Genomic DNA, 18,169 nt, shown 5'->3' with positions numbered 1-18,169 from the left:
GAAATGCCAAAATATAGGAGAAAGGCAGGAAGAAACAGAAGGAGGAAGGAATTAGGTGAGGGAGGGAGGGATATCTACAGTTAACAAAAGTCTTACTGATATTTTATTATCCTTCAATCTGAGCTGACTGTATCTCATCATGGTATATTTTAATAAAAACAGTGCTATACAGAGGGTGCATCAAAATTAGAGCAATAAGGTATACAATTTTTCCTATCTCACTTATTGAAAAGAAATATTATAAAAGACTAAAGTACTTTAAAAATATGTGTGGCATATCATTTCATGACTTACAGATTTCTAGTTCTGCCTTGTTTTTTCCTACCTTTTGACTAGTTCTTCTAAGCTTCTTCTATTGCTACTTTATAAAGATTTTGTCCCTTTCACAGTAATATCTCCTACATTTGGTCTTGACAATTTTCTGTGGGATCTGAGCTCATTCCTGATAAAATCATTTATCCCTTATTTGCATGCTACTTATAGCCAGATAACTTATAAATCCCAAACTAAATTCTCTACAGAGTAAAACATGCATTTTCAGCTGTCTACAGAAGTCTTGATTTAGATATTTTGATGTATAAAAATTGAAATCCAGCCCACTCTCCCATTTCCATCACTGAGTTTATTCTTTTCTTTGTTCTCTACCTCAATTAATGAAAGCACCATCCATCTAGTAGCTCAGCTAGAATTTGGGTGTATGTATTCCATTTCCTTCCATACACCATCATTTCTGATACCTAAGAAAATTACCAACTACCAGCAATTTTGTTTCTTGAATATTTCTCATCTCTGTTCTATTTTACTCTCTCTAACCTAGCTTTGTTCAGAAACTTATGTCTAAAGTATTATGCAGACTTTTAAAAGTTTGCTTAGATCCTGTGTTTCCTTCTGATTAATTTTCAAGGCTGCTCTAAAAGCAAAGACAAGATAATATAAACTAGTCTACAATGTGGCATATATTTGATCCTTGTACCAAAAGAAAAGACTCTTAGCAGGGTCTAAGAGTCCTCCATAAATCGATGTATATTTCTTCCTCTACTGATGACTTGTGCTAGGCACTATTTCTTTATTTTCAGCCAGCCAAGGACACTATTAGCTATTCCTGACACTTTTCTCTATTTGTGGTTGTGATTTTCATTGCTTTTCACAAGGTATTTCTTCATGTTAAAAATCCTTCTTGTCTTCTCTGCCTAACAAATACTTGCTTTTGATACCTTTCTGGACACATCACCAAACTCAATTAGCTTGTCAGTCTTGCTTTTGAACAAGAAAGAAGATAAAGTAAATATAGTATTCTATGTAGTTAGAAAGGCTGAGTTCAAATCCAAATATCATGTGATACAGGAGAATAATTAGATCACTATGCTTCTCACTTTAATATGAAATTAGTATATGTGTCTAATAGAATTAAAGACAAAAGGAGATAGATGTAGAAAGTGCTTAGCATGGTTCCTTTTGCCAGTGTTCTAAAATATTATATGTGTTTATTATACTTACTAATCATAATATATTGTATTTTTCATGTTTATGCCCCACTCTAAACTATGAGTCTATTGAAGCTTATTGTCTTAATAAAGTTTTATCTTTAATGAGAATTAAAATGTTTAGCACTTAATGTATAAAAAGAAGTATTCCTAATCAGCAAATAGATAAGCCAAATCTTGTCAACTCAAAGAATGTACCTACTGGGTGCTTCACAAACTTATCAGAGGGATGAAAAGATCCAGAGAGTTATAGATAGTTCACAAAGAAATGTAAAAAGACAAATATTAAAATACCATTAGAATATATTAAAGTGCAAATAACTTGAAATTATTATTTACCTACTTTTAGACTTAAAAGTTCCTTAATGTTTTTAATGCTGTTTTTTTTTTTTTTTTTTTTTTTTTTTGGTGGTACTGGGGTTCCTGGAAGCCCTTCTTCCTCCGGGCTACACTCCCAGACCTATTTTATATTTTTGAAACAGGGTCTCTTACGCCAGCACGGCTGGCTTCGAACCTGCGCGATCCTCCTGTCTCCGCCTCCCAAGCGCGGGGATTACAAGCGTGCGCCACCACGCCCGGCCTTATTATTTCTTGATACTATATATTTATTTGTATCCTTTCCATTGAATATGATGATGATATTCACAAAATAATGCATAATTTTAAAATATAAAGTATATTCTTCCATGGAATGTGATCAGATTACTTTAGTGATTATATATAGTATAACCAATAAAAACATCACATAGATTATATGTAGCATATTCCATAAAAACATCACATAGACTTAAAAGTAACATAGCACTTGAACTTATGCCCTGTATTGTTTTTATTTCATAAATATAAAGTAGCACAATATTTCTTTTGAGCTTCTAGAAGATTCTGAAAGTAAATACTTTAATTTGGATTGATGAGGGTATTCTTTGTATTTTCAATTTAAGGTACATTAAATTTTAAAATACATAATTTTTCTATAAGTGTTCTTCTATAACAGTCTACATAGCAAAACAGCTTGGCTCGCCCACTGACATATTTTAAGTCTTGTTCCAGTCTTATTCTCAGTGAAGTCTACCCATAGGTAATATAGAAGCTCCCCCAGTCAACTGATGTTTAGAAATCTTTCCTCCTCTTTCTTTATATCTTTCCAAACTTTCTTATTTTTTACATTTTGTCTTCTTCTTTCCTTCCTCTCTCCATCTCTCCTTTCTTTATTTTGTTACAGCATCAATCACTATCTAACATACTTTATATTTATTATATTTATTTTGTTTTGTGTTTTCCCAATATCTAGAACTCCAGCATTCTAGCATTCGGGTCATTTTTGTTGATATTCCATATAAATGGCCCTCATGAACTTTTCATAGTCATAATTTGTGCTTATATCATTATTCCTGTCTTTAAGAAATATGATCTATTTATTTAGGTGCACTAGCTTGTAACTCATATAAAGTAAACACATTTAGTAGACAGTTCTATAAATAGTAGATTCAAATATTGTTTTTCTCTTCCAGATAAAACAAAGCTCTTTTGATGTACCAAGAGTCACTAATTAAAATAGCAGACATATGTTAAATCAATAAACTACTACATTTGAAATAAGTGTCATCCCAGGCCATCCTATTAATTTGCTTCTGGTTGACGGGCCTTGCACAGCTGGAAAGCAATAGCATAGAGCTAAATCTACAATCACACCCTCTAAGTCACATTATATTTTAATTCTAGACACAAGATATCCAAATGTTCATTTCTATTTTTTGACTCTGTAATGACTTAAGTTTAACTATACACAATGTTTTATTTTTCTTTATTTATTTGCTTTTATTATCCCTGTTAAATGAGGAAATTGATGTAGAAATTATTTTTAAAGATAAGATGATTAACTCTGAATTTATTTTGAAATCATCACTTAGGTGTTCTTAGAAAAGTTATATTTCCCATGGAGTACACCATTTGACATGAAAATAATAACACAGTGTAATAGTATAATCCTAGACTCAATAGACTCAATGACAGTTATTATACTATAAATGCAAAAACACGCATCTGAAATAATTTAATTATATGTGTTGAATCAATTTTAGATTTTTCAAAATAGTAATTTCTCTAGTAGTGTGATTAAATGTTTCATATTTTTCCAGAACACTTTGCTCTCATATATTGCATTTCATTTCAGAAACATGTAAATAAATTTGTAAATCTTTATTAAAATGTGAACATTTAAAAAAATTTTGTTTCAAAGTGTTATAAAGAAAATTAGGGGATTTTTCTGGAAAGGGTACTATAATTTATTTTTAAAATAAATTATATTCAATATTAAAAAACAATAGTTTTAGCATCAAGATTTTCAAGTTCCTTCATTCAAAATGCTTACTTAGCAAGCATAAAACACATTTGGAAGTATTTATCTGATGGGTAAGTAAGCAAAAAGAACAAAGCAATTGACTTAATTTCTAAACTGTGATGAGATAGAGTCAAGGAATATTTTATTTATTTATTTATTTATTTATTTATTTATTTATTTATTTATTTAGTGGTACTGGGGTTCCTGGAAACCCTTCTACCTCCGGGCATTCCAAGACCTATTTTATTTTATATTTTTAAATTTGGAAACAGGGTGTCTTAAGCCAGTGGGGCTGCCTTTGAACCTGCACGATCCTCCTGTCTCTGCCTCACAAGCTTGAGAATTGCAAGCGTGTGCTACCACTCCCAGCTAAGGAATATTTCTTTATCTTGTTTTATGAGACTCATTTTTAGACACAAAGATATCCTTGCACATATCAAATGTATGCAGGGCAAATGAAAAAGAATCATAAAGTAAATCTATCTAATATTTGTTTATTAATAAACATTATTTATTAATTATTTATGAATAAACATTATTTCTTTAAAACAGATAAACTCATCACACTGTATTTATAGTTTATGGTGATGGAGACATGGCAGAAAAATATTTCCTGAGTTCAGTGAGCTAACTCAGCCTTTATAGGAACATTAACTTATAATTGCCTTAGCTTTTATTAATTTTCATTCTTGCCCAAATATTTCACTAGAAATTTCACCTCTTTATTATATTTTCTAAATTGCTTCACTGGGTACATTAAAATATTTGCATCAAGTTTTAACTAACTTATTTATTGATGGTGTGCCTTTGGATGTATTAATATAAAAGGTAAAACCAGGAAAGTTTAACTTCATATTTTATTTATGTCAGTAAACTTGAAATTGAGAACAGGGACTCATTCAAAATATTCATGAGAATCAAATGGGCAAATTCAAAGAACTAACACTCCATAGTAAAATATATTGTTGAGAGACTATCATCTCAAAAATTGTATTATAAGTAGTATTCTGTTGTGTTGTAAGTATTACCTTATCAATATCTCACTAATAATAACAATGTTTTAATTAATCCTACAAATATGATAACCAATATTATAATTAAAGTTGTTCCCTTAATATAAGTTTATTTTCTGTGAAGACTGGCAACTTACAGTAAAATATTATTGTTGATTTTTATGAATAAAAAAGAATGCCACAGAGACAAAGCAAAAACATCAGCTTGCTCATTGTTTTAATTTGGATCTCAATGTTCCCCAAAACTCATGTGTTAAAATCAACAAGGTTTAGCCGGGTATGGTGGCTATCACTTGTAATCCTAGCATTTGGGAGGCTGAGAAAGGACGATCGCAATTCAAAGCCTCAGCTACTTAGTGAGTCCCTTTGCAAGTCAGTAAGACCCTGTTTCAAAATAAAGAATAAAAAATAGGGCTGGGGGATGTTGCCTGGAGGTAGAATACCCCTGGTATCCATTCCCAGTACCAAAAAAAAAAAAAAAAAATCAACAAGGTTCCCCAGAGCAGCAAGTTAAAAAGGTGGGGCTTTTAGGCAATGATTATATTATAAAAGTCTTCAATAGATTAATCTAGCTTATCAATAGGTTAATCAATCTGATGAGATGAATTGATCAAATGGATTAATCCATTGATCACTGAATGAACTAGAAGGAGGTGGGACCAGGAGGAAGTAGGTCACTGGAGGCATGCCCTCAAAGATTTACCTTCTGTAATGGTTTGGATTTAGAATGTCCCCCTAGGCCTCATGGAAACAGGCAGCAATGTTAGAAGTAGGGCTTGGTTCCTCAGGAGTGGTCCCTAGGGATATGTCCTTGGGAATTATACATCCTTCCATTTCTGTGTATCTGCTAGTGTTATGTTATCCAGGCTGTGAGAATAAAACTTGTACTTTCTTTTTTATTTTTTAAAACAGGGTCTCACTGAATTATGAAGGGCCTTGCTAAGGAGCTGAGGTTGTCCAGGAACCATTTCCTCATGTGGTCTCCACCTCCCAAATGCTGGAATTAGCATTTTGAATTTTGAGGAGGCTGTGAGGTGTAGGGGGGAAGGGGTAGAGTGTAATGGTTTGTATTTACAATGGCCTCTAGTCCTCAGAGAAACAAGGTAGCAATGTGAAAAGCGAAGCTTGGTTGCTAAGGAGGGGTCCATGGGGGTGTGGCCTTGGGATTAAATATCCTATATCCTTCCTCCTCTCTCTGTGTACTCTCTGGTTCTGGCCTCTGGGATCTGAGACCAAAGCCTTGTGTGCTTGCTCTATCATCTATCTATCTATCTATCATCTATCATCTATCATTTATCTTTCCTCCTCCTCCTCCTCCTCCTCCTCCTCCTCCTCCTCCTCCTCCTCCTCCTCCTCCTCCTCCTCCTCCTCCTCCCTTTCCCTCTGCTTCCTGGCTGCCATAAATTGAGGCACTTTTCTCCACCCTGCCCTGCCACCATGACACTCTGAATAACCTCAGGCCCAGAGCATTGGAACTGGCCAGGCTTAGACTGCATCCTCTGAAAGTGAGAGCCAAAATAAACCATTTCTAAGTACTTTTTGATGGGAATTTTGGCCTCAGTGATGGAGATCTGGCAAGCTCACGTTGAGAAATAAGGTTAAATTTAGGAAAAGTGGTTATAAATGTTCTCTCTCCATGTACTACACTAGGCTACTTCCCTTCTTGGCCCCTGTTTCCTTCTTCCTTCATGACTCCATCATCTTCTCTGACTCAGGGACTTTTGATGCCTCTTTACTTCTTCTGGCCACTGCTTCTGAACGGGACTATATATTAGCTCATTTCACAGGACCACTCAAACTTAAATGTGAGAATTCTTGTGTAAATGAAAAATGCGATCCAATTAGAATCAAGGGAACTGAAGATTGTTCAATTTTTATAACCCCCAAAGGAATGTTACTGCCATCTATTCTACAAGTTAAATTATATATTTAGGATATGAAGTATTTTCACACAATATACTTATTGTTAATCACCTAATATCTGTTAAATAAAAACAGTGCGCCAGGCATGGTGGTGTACATTTATAATCCCAGCATTCAAGAAGCTGAGACAGGCGGATTACGGTTAGAAGACAATCTCAGCTATTTAGTTGAGGCCTTTGTAACTCAGTGAGACCCTGTCTCAAAATAAGGAATAATAAAAAATTGGGCTGGGCTGGAAGTATAGCTCAGAGGTAAAATGCTCTGATTTCCATCCTAAGTACCAAAACAAAACAAACAAACAACAACAACAAAAAAAAAACAGTGGCAATTTTCTAGGAGTTTTGATAGTTTTACTCAACTGACTGTAATGTGGGGTCTAGAGTTGAGAACCATTGTTCTACCCAACCAAAATGAGAAAAAGTTTTAAGTCTTTTATATAATTTGATTGCTATAAAGAGTATCCTTTGTCTAAAACTTAATCAAAAAGACCTCTTCATTTAATTTCCTATTTGTGTTATTAGTATTTCTATGAGTAATTAGAAAATCAAACAAACCCAAAACAATGAACAAGAATATAGATGATTTGAAAGGAAAATGGAGTAGTTTGGGAACAGAAATATTGCCTGCCTAATTTTGAAAGCAAAGGTATCAGTAAAATGGGATATATCCAGATAATTTTCCCTTTCTCTCAGCCAGCAACTGTACACCTGCAAAATACACTGGGGCAACCCTCGGTTTCATTGCAAAGCATATTTTAAAGCACATTTATCTCATTTTATTTAATCGTGTTTCAAATAATATCAGTGACCCATACCTCTATGCTGTTTAACTTATTTCAATTTTCATTAATAAAATTTTAATAAATCATGTTCATAAATTGCATCAAGTCCATTGAATGGATGGTACTTTAATGGAGTGGTTTTGAGATCATAGTGTTTTCAGTTACATTCTTGGAGGTGTGAGGAAGAAGAAAAATGCTTAGGTTAAACACAGGTGATTTTGGTTGGATGTAAGGAAGAATTTATTGACCATTAGAGTGATAAAAACACTTTAGTGAGCTATTGAAGAGGGATATTGAGTGTTTATTTGTCAGGATGTAAGGAAAATATCTTCTGGATGCTTTAGACTCAATTAAAGACAGGGGGCCTGATGGATGTTCTCTGAAGGCACCTATTGTCGTTAGGACCCAATATTTATTCTCATGAACTGTGAAATTACACTTAAAAATGAACACTCTGAGTCATGTAGCACGTGTTTGGAAAGCTACCAGCGTCAGGACATACTCCAAATGAAACAAATAAAGCTCATAGGCCATCCAGGGACAGGCATTACTTGTGCAGCATGCTGAAATGTGTAGGGAAAAATCAGGTTTAATAAAACTAATAGCCATCTCCACACTGCTGTTCATTCTCCCAAAGGAACAAAGGCAGTGGTTGGACACATCTGAGTATTCGGGGTCAGGCTCACTCTAAGAATCAAATAGGAAGATTTAGAATAAGGATGCATGGCCCTCCTCCTCCATTTTGATTCAATAAGTCTGGGGAAGTTGCCAGAAAATTCATTTATTGTGTTGGGATTCCCACATTTTTCAGGAGATTTTATAACTCTATATTTTGCAGTTTCTGCTATAAGACACACTCTTTTTTTTTTATCCTAAGGAACAGCTTTTCTAGGAGAGATAACACATTGATTTAGATGAAAAAGACAGAGGTGGCCATCAGTCTGAACTTGATTGCTCTTCCTTTTGTCCACCTTAGGTTACAGACTAATTCAGTCAAAAAAGTATTGCCAAAAAGAGTAGGGACTCATGATAAACCTATATCCTGATTTGTAGAGGGAGGAATTTTTTTCCCTTTTAGGACTTCTCTATTTTTAAATATGCTTCTTTTTGGTGCATTCTAGACCCATATCATAATATAGTTCAGAGTAATGGTGACATACATGGACACAGCACTTTGTAAAATTTCCCCAGGCTCCTTCCCTACTCCCTTCTTTCCCCATATATAATATTAAGATTTCAACAATAACACAAGTTCTAACATACTGAAGAATGTGTGTGTGTGTGTGTGTGTGTGTGTGTATGTGCATGTGTGTATAGACAAATGCACAAACCTAACAAAGTAAAATTACAAAAAGTTATCTTGTTCTTAGAAGCTAATTCAGACCAATTTTTCATAACTCAAATGAAAATATGATTTTCTTTTACTTCTAATTCCTAATTAGACTGGTGACAGCTATTGTACATTAACTGACCAAGCCGCACCATGAGATGGACATCTCCACAGGTAGTAGTCAATCTTAAATGTAAAAACTGCCAGAGTTCAGTAGAAAACATGAAAAATACTTGGAGATTCCTTACTGAAATTGACATGCAGAGCCACTTAATAAAAGGCTTGCCCAGACTTTGTCAGTTACTAATCAGGTTTGACCTTTGTCCCAGATAAGCCCCTGGTGACCCAGGGGCTATGACATAATATTGTTAGTTGTGTCAAGAAGGAAAAGGATCTTGTCTAATCCATTCTTCATCACCAGCTGCTTTATTCATTTACTTAATGAAGTTTTATTTAACCTGTTTTAGAAAGACAAGCTCAATGATTCATTGAGGGACCTTAAAGTTTATTTTATGCTATGCTTCTGGTCGCCATGTTAACTCTTCCTTATTAGTAGGCTATTAACATCTTCAAATTTTATTTCAAGATTTAAAGAAAAAGAAATACTGCCATATTCTGTTAACTCTAAAAAAGTACTGGAGAGTATGAGTTATCTTACATATCCTACACAGGAATATAGATGTAAATTTCAAGGCAAAGGGGAAAGGAAATAATCTACACAACAAATAAAAATTATGTTTTATAAATATAGTCTATGTTAGAATTGAAGTCTGGATCTTTAACCCACCAGTAATTGCTATGCTTAAGATAACAGAGTCAAAAATTCTAGCAATCCTGTCATGCACATGTCATAAACCAAGTAATATAAAAAGGTGGTTTTCAACATTTTGAAGTCTATTTGCCTTATGGTAGACATGTCTCTATATTCAGTCTTGATGGGAAGACAAACAACTGCAAACCACAAAACACACCATCATTTCATGGGAAAAAATGTAGAATAGGAAAGATGTTCTCATTGATAGAAAAACATTATGCCTCTTAACTGTGCTCTTAAGTATTATGTAAAGTTTTCAAAAGAAATATAAAACTGTAATGAAATAGCCTGTGCATTCCTCTGAAGAAGTTAATTATCCCAGTGTCACAGATGAGGAAGTTAACATTTGAAAATGTTTATCTAGGTCATGCTAGGTCACCTAATAAGTTATTATCGAAGTAGGGTTTGAAATTAGTTTCCTGACTCCTATATATCTTCATTGATTTGTTTGCATTACATTAGGAGCTGCAAACCCTGGATGTCTAAATACAAACACCAAAAGGACTGGAAAGGGGGATGAAGACAGTTCCACAAATTATTTTATGTGCAACACTGTATAGCCAAAATAACCAAACATGTATTTGCTTTGTACCTCTGAAAAACAATCTATTTTAAAACTGTATTGACTAACACAATTATGAATAGCAATAATGAAAACTAAGTTGTTACTCAAATGTTTTTTACCTTTATGGGTAATGCCATACAAATAAGATTACCTTATATATAGCATTTTGTGGAAACTTACATATTAGTATAAAAATATATAAGGCTTTTTCTTGCATATTTTACATGTATTTTTCTTAAAAAATTATGAAGGAGGAAAATGAGGTTTAAAGAAGGGTAATACTTAAGTCTTGATCTTAATAATAATAATAATACATTTAATAGATATATGCCACAATTATATTTTAAGTACATGAGAATGTTTTCAAAGTGATGACTTTGTCCTTATAGAATATATATGGAATTATCTGTTAAAAAGATAATCATAGTTGGGGTTGGTGGCTCATGTTTGTAATCCCCAGACCTGGGAAACTAAGACAAGAGGATCATAGATTCACAGCCAGCCTCAGCAACTTAGTGAGGCTCACTGTAACTTAGTGAGATACTGTTTCAAACTAAACAATAAAATAGGGCAGAGAAGATTTCTATCCTAAATTTCAATTTCTAGGCTAGAAATCTGACATTCTCAGAGGTAGAATGTCCCTGAGTTTAATCCACATTACCACAGGGATGGGGAAGAAAATTCTGTCTACCTACAGTTTAAATCATGTTCCTTCACTGTGTTTTTGAAACTATTTTAAAAGCCAGAGATTATACTACAAATAATATTGCACAACATGCCTCAGAATACAGATACATGATCGAAAGATCTGAGGAATAATATCAACTCTCTGTGTAAAACAGTTGGTATTTTTTTCTGTTCTAATATGGTAGGCTTTACTTCAATCTGTCCTATTTCAATTAAAGATTTACCTTTGCCAGGATCTGCTGAAGTGATTATGTATTACCCTTAAAGAGGGTAATACTTAAGTCTTTATCTTAATAATAATAATAATAATAATAATAATAATAATACATTTAATAGATATATGCCATACACTAGTTGAAACCATAGGCAACACTTAACTGACAGAGGTCAATTTAGGAAAATTATATAAAACAATCAGCATGTTCATTTTAGATATATGCACCAAATTAAGCTTCCAACAAATACAGGAACTTACGGTCATTAGAGATGAAATTTCCTTTTCTGAACATTTAGGATCCCAGAGACCACGGAAAAATCACTACATAATTCTCAGAATTGTGCCGTTGTGCCTCCTTTTCCCAGAGCTCTGAGCTTTTTACTTATCACTAGAAATTTGGGATAGATAAGGCAAAATTTCTCCTATATGGCAGAATGTTAACTGGTAGCTAATATAAAACAAACTTTATAGCTCTCTCTAAGCAATTTTTTATAGAAAATAATATATCTGTAGATACTAATAACTATTTAATGCACTGTTCATATATTGATAAAAGATCTTGTCATCTATGTGATCCAAACAAAAGCTTAGTAATCCTCAAAAAGTATAAAATGTCATTGTGTAATAAAGAAGTTTTGATTTATTTGTTATTAAAATCCTTTCTTAGGATTCTGAAGTCAGGTGTGGTGGCACAGGCTTGTGATCCAGTATTTGGGAGGCTGGGACAGGAGGATCTGGGTTCACAGAGAGCCTTAGCTACTTAGTGAGGCCCTTTGCAACTCAGTGAGACCCTGTTTCAAAACAAAGGATAAAGAGGCCTGAGGGTGTAACTCAAAGGTAGAATGCTTCTGGGTTCCACATCCCCAGTATGAAAAAAGAAAAGTTTCTGAAATTAATACCTATGCAAGCTGGACATGGTGGCACACGCTTATAATCCCAGCAGTTGGGAGGCTGAGACAGAAGAATCGCAGTTTGTGGCCAGCCTCAGCTAGTTAGTGAGGCCCTTTGCAACTCAGTGAGACCCTGTTTCAGAATTAAGAATAAAAATAGGGCTGGGGTGTAGTTCAGAGGTAGAATGTCCCTGAGTTCCATCCCCAATATAGAAAAAAAAAATTACTATCTATGTAGCACACATTTTTAGAGAAAATATAACTAGAGACACGGTAGATCAAAACAAAACACTTTTGGGGGAAATATAACGATAGATATAAAAACTATAGATATATAAGTTAAAACATATATAAACTGCAGATATAAAGTGAAAACAAATTCTTCCTTCTCTTGTCACTATGACCTCCGTACTATGATTCTACAGTAGAGTATCAAAAGAAAGCACAAATTAAATGACACATGTAACTCAAATAACTCAAATCTTTAGTTGCATTTTTTAAATTCCATGAAAGGGACACATTGCCCTTCCCACCCAGGCCTCTGAGCAAAAGCCCACACTCTCCTTTTCTCTATATCCTGGGATGTCTCCCCCCCTCCTCAGAACTCTCTCACCCAGGGCATCAGTCCCTGGCTCCTTGCTCCCAGGACATTGTACAGGAATGATTTATGAGGACTGAAGGAGATAATGCATGTGAAGCTGTTATCACAAAGTTAGAACAACTTAGTAGATGAGGTGGCACAATGAATGAGTACAGAGAATGATCTGAAAATAACTGCTACCATCCAACTTTGACCTTATATGATAGCTGTGCTCCAATAGACAAATTGCTTAACCTTTCTTCTTAGTTTTTTTTCATGGATAAATTAAAAGTACAATTGTACCTATTTTATAAAACTGTTCTGAGTATTGTATATATCCTGGGACATCAATAAACTTGGAATAGTGGAATAGTGTCCAATATGTATGTATTCTATAAATGTTTGCTGTTGGTATTGTCAAGTAGCAGATGAATTATTGTTAATCTTTTCTTGTAACTTTTCCCTAAGAATTATATCATTAATATTTTCTGGTAGAATTATAAATATGTTTTCTGCTACTTTAATTCTCAAAGCTCTAAATTATTCTATTATATAGATCTACCTTAACCTAATAGCTTTTCTAAAGTAACCCAATTGCTTATATCTGTTACTTTCATAAATACTGTTATTTAACATACATTTGTGTACATGATAATATGTTGAAATAATGAATTCTCTGGCCCTATAAACTACATATTTCAAATGTTTTAACCCAAATAGTCAATTAGTCTACATACTGATGCTTACTATCTAAAGTACCCACCAAGAGTAATTGAGATTACTTCTATACACATACTTTCATCTTAACTAAGAGTTATTGAACACATTTAGTTAATAAAAATTGTTATATTTTTAATTATGAGTAAGACCAAACATTTTTAGAGATTTTTGTGTAAATTTCTAATTTAAAAATTTTTAAACATTTTAAACATGTAAACACTTTAATGTAAAGTAATTCTTTCTTCTCTATTTTGTATATTTTATGTCATGTTTAAAAATGTCTTCATCAAGGCCAGGCGTGGTGGCGCACGCTTGTAATCCCCGCACTTGGGAGGCAGAGACAGGAGGATCGCGCAGGTTCGAAGCCAGCCGCGCACACTGGCTTAGGAAACCCTGTTTCCAAATAAAAATGTAAAAATAGGTCTGGGAGTGTAGCCCAAAGATAGAAGGGCTTCCAGGAACCCCAGCACCACCAAAAAATTAAAAAAAATGTCTTCATCAAAAGGATAAAAAATGTGGTATATATAGATGTAAATTTTTTAAAATGTTTTATTGGTGCACTGTAGTTATCCATCTCAAAGGGGTACAATATGGTAGAGGCATACATGCACACATCATTCAATTAGCCCATACCCAATTCCCACTCTCCAAGTTACACCCCCCTAGCACTATTTTATTATCTTGAGACAGAGCCTTGCCAAGTTACTAAGGCTGGCCTTGGAACTGTGCTCCTCCTGCCTCAGCCTCCCAAATACGGGATTACCAGGATGCACCACCATGCCTGGCTCCTAGTATTTATTTTATAATAAAATTTGCTTAAGCTCACAAAAAAAATAAATAAAAATGAAACAGGCCAGACATGGTGGAGAATCATATAAAGAGAACATCATCCTAAGAGTGATCTGCTAGTCACAGATATCCAAAGGTCAAATGTGCTCTCTCATACGTGGCTGCTAGAGAGAAAAGAGGAAAGGAGATTCTATAGATGAGCAAATAAGCGACCTAACTGAGGGGAAGGGAGGGGAAAAGAGGGGAACTCTCTGAAGCACATGATGTACTTTAACAAACATATCAAAGTCAATCAGTAAGCCAAACATGAGAAGGAGGGACGGGGAGGGACTGGGAAGGAACTGAGTAAGGGCTAATAGCATGATGTGTGCATATATGTCTCCACCATCTTGTACCCCATTAATATGTATGAATGCAATACACATATAAAAATGTAAATAATGAAAATGAAGAGAGAGATCAATAGAATAGTGGAAGGCAGCTGGGGAAGGGAAGGGGAAAGGGGATAAAGAATGCTTGTGGGAGAAAACAGACCAAATAATGTAAGGTTTTATATGAAGGTATCACTTCCAATCTCACTTGAATGTATAGGACGAGGGAGGCACAGGATAAGATGCAGAGGGGAGACACACCAGGAGGTATTGCACACCTGTGCGTATGATGCTGTCGCAAGGACTATCACTATGATGGATAGTTACAGCGTACCAATAATAATTGCAATAAAATAATTTTTAAATAGTTGCTAGCTTGATAGCAGCCAGTTTAAGAAAGACAACGGTCAAATGCTTTCTCTCGTAAGTGGAAGCTGGAGAGTAAATAGGAAACAAAAGGATTTCAGGTAATTGAAAAGAGAGATTTTAGAATGGTAGAAGGAGGTAGGAGGAAGGAAGTGAGGAGGATAAAAAGAAAAACTGATGAAAACAAGAGTGCAGATTATATTATGACCACATGTGAAGGACGTACTATCAACCTCACTAATGTGTATGGGGAAGAGCAGGTGGTGGAATGGGCCCTGAAAAGAAGCATACCAAGACCTATGTGCATGTATGTTTGTATCACTTTGAATACAAACATACATGATGTATGTTTCACCATGATGTGTAACTACAATGTAACAATTAAACTGTAAAAATAAAGATAATAATTACTATATCAAAATTCACCATTCTGTAATTTTCATCTGTTTGTTTTTCTAGAACTTTTAGTCATTTTGGGCTTTTAAAATTTTTCATCTACGATACATCTATAATCTATAGTCTATTTCATGCCTTTCAAACTTTTATGTACAATCCATCTCATGTCTTTTGTTTTACGGTAGGGAACTAACTTTATTTCATTCCATATGTGAGCCTTTTGTTCCAATACTACTATTCAAATAACTTTTGCTTTTGTCATGTTTCAAAAATGCCAACTTTGTAAAAACTAAGTTTCTCTATAGACTTTAGCCTCAACTTAGACTTTCTGTACAATTTCATTGAGCCAAATCCATGCTGACAGAGTACCATATTATTTTAATAATTACTAACTTCAGCATTTTAATACATGGTGCAGAAAATCCTCCCACATACTTATTCTTTTCAAATGCTTGTTTCCTTTATCAAATGTATTTTCCAAGGATACTTCAGATGATTTTTCTTCAGTTAAAATAAAATCACTGGGAAATGCTTAACTATAGTTAAAAGTATAGCTTAGTAGAAAAAGAGACACTTTCATAGTGTAAGTCTTTCCATCTTAATATGTAATTCTTCATTCATTTAAGTTTTTGTTAAGTCTTGGCATAGTATTATAACTTGATTTCTATTTTAAATGATTGGTTACTAGCTGTGTCAGAGTCTTTCTACTCCCTCCTGCCCTCTGTGGTGTAGTCAATGAAATTACTTGCATTAATTGTCTTCATTTTAGATGAAAATCATTACACCATTTAATTACTTAGCTCAAGAAATACTGAAATCAGTCAAAACAGGATTATATTCTTGTGTTCATAATGTTCAATTATTTACATTGTAACAAATTAATGGGCAAAATAAATTTAGATAAACCCAAATATCCCATCTTGAATGATCTCTTTATAAATATATTTTTGAGGCTGGGCATGGTGGTGCACACCTGTAAAGCCTGCGCTTGGAAGGCAGAGACAGGAAGATCACGCAGGTTTGAAGCCAGCCGCGCTGGCTTAAGAGACCCTGCTTACAAATAAAAAAAGTATAAAATTTCAGATACCAGCTACAGCCACGCCCTCTCGGCATCTGCATTATTATTATTCATATGGTCCATAGGCAGAATCTCAAAGTGAGAAAAAGCCCCGAGAGAAGGTGTGGTCGCTGGCAGAAAGTACTCTCCACTTTTAGATATTCTTTCATAACTATTATTCTTTTAATAATGATTCTTTTAACTCTCCACATGAATTGCTCCGGTGGTGTAAGATCAGGACTGTGAGAGAAACTGAGTCCGTGGAAAATAAAATTTCTGGTAATTTGTCCAAACCTCTAAATGTCCTTGGCTTTGTTCAGATGGTAAAAGAACTTAGTTAGAGATTAGATGCAGTGGTAGCATTCCAGTAAGTAATTACAAACGCAGATTTCCTCTCAATCTTTGACCCTCAACCTAATCAATAACTAACCTAGAGGGGGAGGCGACCTGATGCCTCCATTTACCTCTCTTTGTGATCCTGCCCAGATACGGGAAGACAAACGTTGGGTGTAACATCAAAGCAACCCAGTTTATGAGCAACTAATACTGCCCAATACAATGGAGCTGAAGGCTAGGAAGATTCTTGACCTTTACACCCAGTATGAGCCCTGCCCGAGATGGGAGAGGCACCACGTGGCCAAAGAAAGGATATTGCAAAGGGTCTGAGACAGGAATATGGATTATTTATAAGATGAATAGGTTTCTAATAAGCCTATCGTTTGGGGAAAAGTGTTTCACAGCTAAGGAAGTATATCTGACAACTAAATCTAAAACCTACATGGTATTTTTGGTGTTTGTCTGCCAAACTGTGTTGTGAGTTTGCTTAAGCTTTCAGATTTTAGAAGGTAAGACGGCAACACCTGAGAAAACTCTATTAAATCCACCTGTATCACCACATCTCCCCACGTTTGCCATACGGACTGAGCCCAAAAGATGGAAAGTTCCAAGAAAGTTAAAGAAGATTCCCTGAGAGGCCTCCAAGACTTGGGCGTGCCCATTTTTTCTGGGAGATTGCCCTTTGGAACTGCTTGTCTGCAAGATCTGGGAGATCTGGAGCTAATCTCTTGAAAGCCAAAAGCTAGCCAAAAGCCAGCCGAAAGTCGAACTAGGTTTTTTACCTTTGTTTACATGTTATTCACTATTGTTTTACAGTGATTGCATTCCCCTCCTTTTCTCTTATTATTAACTTTACTGGTGAAGGGTATAAATTTTGGGGGGTTCTTGTAATAAAGTGTCATTAGCTCAAGAAGCTCTTGTCCATATCAGATTCTTTCCAGAAAGCGCTGCCAGTAGGAACTTAAAGAAATTTAGTTCCTAGAAGGGAAAGAATCGCTGCAGATAAGAGGCTGCAGTACATCACCCTATCCTTCCCCATCTTTTCTGAGATTCTCGATCGCGAGTGGACTCGTGCCCCATTTGGACTGAGTTGGTTTACAGCATAAAATAGGTCTGGGAGTGTATCCCGGAGGTAGAAGGGCTTCCAGGAAGCCCAGTACCACTATATATAATGTGTTCAGTTTCTTATAACTTCACTATAAATTGATAGAAGGACAATTTTATTTGAAAATGTTCATTGTAATACAGAAAAGAGGCCATGATAACATTATAAAATTTCAAATAATATGTTAATTTACACTGGCTTGAGAAATGGTATATAAAAATATTGGATGGTCGGAAAATGCATATTTATTCTAATATACTGGACAAAAATGTGACTTGACACAATGAAATTACCCTGTATCCAGTCATCCTTTCGCTGTTTACTTGACCCATCCTCAAACAAATCTGATATGTTTGGAATAAAAACAATATAGCTCAGATTAGTGCAAAGCAGAAGTATAAGTA

At 34.7% G+C, this 18,169-nt stretch overlaps 1 protein-coding gene across 2 annotated transcripts in view; it reads right to left on the bottom strand.

Moving 5' to 3' along the window:
* The window catches only part of ERBB4 (erb-b2 receptor tyrosine kinase 4), a gene marked incomplete at both ends in the record, with an annotated part of 1,174,461 nt that overhangs the window by 323,342 nt on the left and 832,950 nt on the right, over positions 1-18,169 (bottom strand). The window lies entirely within an intron of this gene.

Source organism: Muscardinus avellanarius (genome assembly GCF_963383645.1).
Source record: "Muscardinus avellanarius genome assembly, chromosome: 2".
In the NCBI taxonomy this organism is placed as follows: Eukaryota; Metazoa; Chordata; class Mammalia; order Rodentia; family Gliridae; genus Muscardinus; species Muscardinus avellanarius.
The sequence above is the reverse complement of the archived record's forward strand: the minus strand, read 5'-3'. Positions and strand labels throughout refer to the sequence as shown.